The sequence below is a fragment of the Diprion similis genome, chromosome 5, assembly GCF_021155765.1.
Source record: "Diprion similis isolate iyDipSimi1 chromosome 5, iyDipSimi1.1, whole genome shotgun sequence".
Lineage (NCBI taxonomy): Eukaryota > Metazoa > Arthropoda > Insecta > Hymenoptera > Diprionidae > Diprion > Diprion similis.
Genome location: NC_060109.1, coordinates 2,313,679 through 2,320,239, shown reverse-complemented (window position 1 = coordinate 2,320,239; position 6,561 = coordinate 2,313,679).

Genomic DNA, 6,561 nt, shown 5'->3' with positions numbered 1-6,561 from the left:
AGGTTAATCCATGTAATTAGTCGCTGGGGGTTGCTCTGATTATTTCACTCCCTTTGCGACGCTGTCATCCTCAACCCTTCGATGCTGGAGACATTCGAATCTTTTCCTTTCACCTGAGTAATTATTTCTTTCGTTTCTCAAAGTACCACTCCGATTCTATTCGATAGAAATTAAGGCCAGTAATTACGATATTCTAGATTGCAATTCGATACTCACACTGATGTTACTACTATGACCCTAGGCATTTGTAGTTTTATTACGAGATTACTCCGATGCTTTCTGCTGCTCGAATTCGAGGCGGGTACTTTAACAGGAAATGGGGAAAACTAATTGTTTCCGGATAAGTATCCTGTAACGTGTTACTCGACGTCGCAATAATCGGTAACCATTACACACTATGGTGATAAAATAAACTCGTATGGAAACGTGCGACCTTAAAACTATCAATTAGTAGTTCGAAGACTGTGACACGAGGAGAATGGCAATAAAATTAGGGCTCCGTGATTAATTGATCGATTGTAAGCTTGAAGCAATCATTTTTCCGATTCGTCGTTTCACCGATCTTTTCATTCAATCGGTTGGTTGGGAAAGCAATCAATCGAAATCTCAAATTAATTATTTTATTATTTGTTGTTATTCTTGAAACTACAAATGTTACTGTATTTGATAAAAGATGCTGATTATTGCTTTCAGAATTCATCATGCTGTGCCACGAAGTGCCTAAATTTAAACATTAGTTTTGCATTTTGCAGATCCCACTTCTGACACCAATGTTACGCATAGGTTCGAACTCTTTTGCCTTAACCCTCCGTTGTCAAGCTAGGTCAAGTAGACTAGTGGTCTAACCTTGGAACTGAATATCTATAACAATAAGGGTATGAATGGGTCGTTTTTGCCATCCACTAGTAGTTGGGACTATCCCTATTAGTTGGACACATAGAGCCCTTGACTAGAAGCGTTAGTGCTAGGGCAACAGCAGTTTGCGGACCATTGTGACCAACTTCGTGTGTCAGAATGAACATACTTTTTGAATCGTACATGACAGAGGTATTTTTTCTCTGGAAGCACCTGATTTCCAGAGTATCACCCATAAATTTCATGAAAAAATATAAAAAATTGAGAAAGTTATAATGTTTCACGTTAATAACGTCCTTTTACAAATTGTTGGCTTTTTGAATTATTCTGACCGTATCGACATTTTCTTTTCAAAAAAATAACAATATATTCTTATTCTGAAATATTCGAAGTAGACTGATAGTTTGCGTAATCCGAAGCAAGTCAATTTGATTCGTTTGAGGGTTCTTTCAAATTTCTTTTAAGTATATTGAATATATTTTATTATCCGAAACGTTCCATGAATTCTTCATATTTCATTCTTACCTGGCTGATTTCATCCTTAGACAAAAGGCGTCTCTGTCAATCAACGACGATGAATTTAGGTATTAAAGAGATCTTGAACGTTTTGATCTTTTTATTGGAATTTGGATTTGGATGGTAATCACCAGAGATTTTCCCTGATCTTAGCCACGTACGGTTATATGAACGGGTTAATATCGTACCAGCACCCCAAAAGCTGCAAAAGCTCTCTCTGTCTCTCTCTCTCTCTTTCTCAAGAGCACAGCTGTAGACGGCGCTTTCGTAGGAACATCTAATCTCCGAATTCTTTGAACCAGCACTTGTGAAGGTTCTTTCTTCTTCGAGTATACAAACTCCGGGATAACTTTCGACTGAAGAACACAATAGATATTGTCATCGATTCAAGTGCCCAGCGAGCTATCAAACTTTTGAACGTTAAATTTTACGACGCAGTAAAGGCAAAACGGTTTCGCTATGTACGATCGTCAGATAGGTTCAACATGTATACCTGCGTCTTAACAGTTATAACCCGAACTTCTCCTGCGCCCTGAAGAAAAACCAACTGTATTCAATTACTGCATATTTTAACTACGGTCTTCACCCTTCGAATGGTTTCGCTTCATTTAATTACTCAGTTGCTTATCAACTGTCGAAAAAATCTCCTGCGTTTTCACAGTATCATGTGAAACTACTCGAAAATGGTAAAACATCTTTTCCCTGTTCCAATATTTTGATAATTGGCTGACTGAAAATATGAAAAAATACTGAAATTGAAAATTCAGGTTAAACTTGCGGTAGCAAAAGGCTTACTAAATGAGATTAAGTATTTCAAGTCTGATAAATGAATGGGGAGATACAAGTTTGCCTCGAAACATATTTTTTTTTTTTTTTTCTAATTTGAATTGGTACGAGTGGATATTGAAGTTAAATCACACGTTCAATTTTTTTAAAGAAAAGTTAATAGAGTTAATTGCTGTGCAGTTTCAAAAAATCTAAGGATGCCTGGCTAATTTGCTGGCCGGAATGTGACAAGTAAAAAAATTCAACGGCCTGCAGGTGCTGGTTTTTTGAGAACAACAACTTCCGTTCACTGATAAAAAAGCGCCTTGTCACTTCTCTTAAAATTTTTTCCGATAAACCCATCCTCTCATTTCTTATGAATCTCCCTTTACTTTTCTCTCAGCACAAATGGTAGATGGTGAATAATTCCACGCATTTCATCGGAATTGCCTTTTTCATACCGTAGGCACGACTGGCCTTAGAGTAACAGGATATTCTCGTTATTTTACAGCGTGAACTGATATCAGAAACCAATGCCTACCTCGCAAGGATCATGGATGGATCATCTTTATTAATAATGCCATACTCAGTCAAGCATTCTTGGAATGATAAAAGAAAATGAAAGACGTATTGTAGAACACGTATGACTATGATGACGGTGTGAAATGACGTGCTAGTTTCACCAATGACAAAATACTTAAATCCAACAACTTCAGCAAGAACGCAATTGTTTCCTGAAATGGTGACTTAACGAATTAATGTTTTATAAAACGGTCATATCTACAAAACTTGATCAGTTTATGGCATTTTGAATAACTCATCAAGTGTATTTGCCGTAAAGATTTTTATTTAAAAAATAATCACACTTAATGAAGCATTCATGAGGAGTCGTAGAAATTTTATATCATATGAACAGTACTTTCATATGAAATTTCGTGATAAAAGAACACGAAAATAAATAAAAAATGTTTGTTATAATTGTTTATAAATAGACTTACGAACGTATAATCAATGTTAAATCATTGAAATAATCAATTTTAAACATCTATTAACGATTGAAAAGTATTAAAATTCATTCAAAATAAGTAGAAAAGAGTATACAGAAACCAAAATCGGTACTTATAATGATTTAGAGTGAAGAAAAAAATTTTGAAATCTTCAATGATTCAAAAAAAAATAGTCATTATGGAGAGCCCACGACCGGACCAGCCCTCAAAATAGTTAAAAGAATAGTAGTTTGAAATAAAAAATTTTCAAAAAAATTAAAAGTCACTCATATTCAAAAATACGATTTAATATTTCAAACTCAAAAATCTCAATCAAAAACACTTTGAATATTTCTTTTTTATTCTTATCTGTGAAGGCCATCTAGAAACAAAGAATTAAAAAAAAACCTAAACTTAAACCATTATCAAGAAAGTTATGAAAAAAAAACCAAAACAGCGATTTTTTTGAAAATTCGATATTTCTTTAACAAGCAATATAAACAACCTCAAAATTAACCAGTAAGGCTCTTTTGAGAGGTACTAAAAAATATCAAAAAATCGTGGAAATCAAAAATGAAAATTTTTCAAACTGTCCGATTTGGCGTGGATCGCCCCATATACAAACGTAGTTGGTAAATATCTGAGGAATCGTAGAATCAAACAATACAGTAATGTGTTTGTCAATAAAGTTGTTACATATAATGTTTCGCTGCGTATTTATTGGAGTACGTAATTGTCAGTAGTGGTAATGTAATATCGAAGTACAAGTGCCGTATTGAAGTTTCTGCAACTCTGTATTTCATGGATGAATGGATTTCCATTAAAGCGTCGTAAATTTCGATCAGTAGAACGGTCGTCTTGAAAGCGCTCCGTTTCAATTATGGCTATTTACATCGATTCTTCAGATTCGCGATGAATTAAATGTCGTCTGAGACGTATATTATTTTTAAAATATAAAGAACAAAGTGAACGAATGGAATTAGGAAACAAGATACAGATGAAAATTTCGGTCCCTGTTAAAAAGTTTTGTTCAGCTCGTTCCTCTATTAACAATAGAACAAACTGTAGAAAAAATGGTTACAAGAAAAGGCAGAGTACGAGGTAAAAAACATGAAATATACAGCTTATAGATAGCATCGCTTAAAATATGATTGGCCCTACAATTGTCTAACTAGTCGAGACTGGCCATTATCGTGTTTGTGTGCACTTCCAAAGGCTAGAAGAGCGTTCAAAATTAATATCAACGAAAAGATAGCTCGTAAAGGAAGCACTTCATACTTAGTTTCGTGTAGGATGCGGTTGGCTTTATATTTGTCTAACTATGAGTCTAACTATCATCTTGTTTGAGTGTATTTCCTAACGCTTGAACGGCATCTGAAAATTATTATCAACGAAAAGATAGCTCGTGAAGGAAACAGTTTATAGTTCGCTTCGTGTAGAATGTGGCTGTCCTTACAATTGTCTAACTATATATGTCTAACCATCATCTTATTTTGTTGCATTTTCGAATGCTTGGAGCGCATTCAAAATTAACATCAACAAAAGAATAGCTCATAAAGAAAACAGTTTATAGTTAGCTTAATTTAGAATGTAGTTAGCCTTACAATTGTCTAACTATATACGTCTAACTGTAAGCATATTTCTGTGTATTTCGGAACGCTTAAAGAGCATCCATAATTAACGTCAGCGAAAAGACAGCTCGGAGTGATTTAGTAATATAGTCAGGATGAGTTCCATGAACTAAAATAATTTTGGAATTTACAACAGCCGCCGATGTATAAAGTAAGTGTGATTACCCAACGGCAGCAGCTCGGTGAAAAGGACGAAAGTCGGAGTGGCGTGTGGAGGGCCTCCTTCTTACCGAATTACTTTTATCAAGGCATTCGGATGCTAAGTTATATAACGAAGTCTGCATAAATAACGAGGAACGAAATAGAGCGTCACATTTTGAAGGGAGTTTAGCGAGCGGCCGCGGCCAGACTTAAGGGTAGAATAAAAGAAGGGGAGCGCAGAGGAGGAGACAAAAAAGAGAAATGAGCAGACGGTTAAAGACAATTAAATAACACGGGAAGAAGCGAGAGAAACTAGATCCTGACGATTACGGCCTTGTCTTACCCGAATTTCGTTAAATCTAGCTCCTCAGGCGTTTAACAGGAGAAAAGCTCTCGCGGCCAAAAAGCCGTAAATCATCAGATTTAATTAGACCTAGTCACAAGCTCTAATTCGATTGGTTACACCCCTTCTCTTGAACCCTTATTTCTTGTCACCGGCTCTGCACGCCACGTGTGTTATCTATATATGTATATCATTTACGTATACCTATGCATTGTCATTAGAATGTCTGGGAGTCGGTTGACGGGTGGTTCGGCACTTCAACTTGTTGTTGGTGGGCGGAAAGTTCGGTCTCTACATGTGCCCACGCAGCAGACGTCGTCGCACAATATGCTACAATTACGATTTAACGAGAAACCTGGCCGCGTATTACTCTGTGCCTCGCCATGGATGACGCACAGACAAGACGGTATAACTCGTAGAAAAAATCTGAACTCTGAAAAAATCGCGTTCATTCGTAACGCGACAAGGTCTGAATAAAATATTTTTACGTTTTTGGCGAAACTGGCCAGAAAAAAACAAAATGTAATTAAAAAACAACAGCTGACGATGTAAAAAGTGAGTTACCCAATGACAAAACACCGACAATGAGATTGAACTTTGCATAATCAGAGGTATTGAAATAACAGTTAATGCAAATGAAAAAAAAGAAATTGCAAGTACTTCTCCCAATGAAAAACGACTTAATGGATTTCTTAAGTTACCTCTAGGAAAAGCTTCGAAACTACCGGAAGTAAGTAGCGGGCATTCCAGTCCGCGGCTTGCAGTTTGTCGTGCAAATAAAGCGAGTTACCAATTCATCGTAGGTATTTTCAAGTGGAGTTGTTCAGAACGAATAGATACCAAGTCTCCAGGTTCTGGCACATGCACCAGAAACTATTCTACATATGTATACATATATATATATGTCACCATACTGATTCATTTACATATACTGTTACTGTTGCGTTTATGTCCAATTTGACACTTGTTAGTATCCACTCACTTTGCGGTTTATTGACGCGAAAAACTCTTTCTGGAAACAGAAGAATGAAGAGAATGGATAATTCTTCTTCCAAGTTTGGGTTGAGCAGAAATTTTGACGATGGATTATTCAGTGGTCAAAAAGCGTATAATGTCCGGTAATCATTCGATCTAATAATCCTGAACGATGACCCGGATGAGTCCGTGTTACATCGGACTATCGGAGAAACTATTCCAAACAGATCGGGCCGAGTAAGCTCAAATTTGCAACACAATGATCGATGAACGTTGAAGCTTACACGCTGCTGACGTCACTAACACTTGGATTATTCGACCGCGTTTGACCCCATTATGCATCAATGTT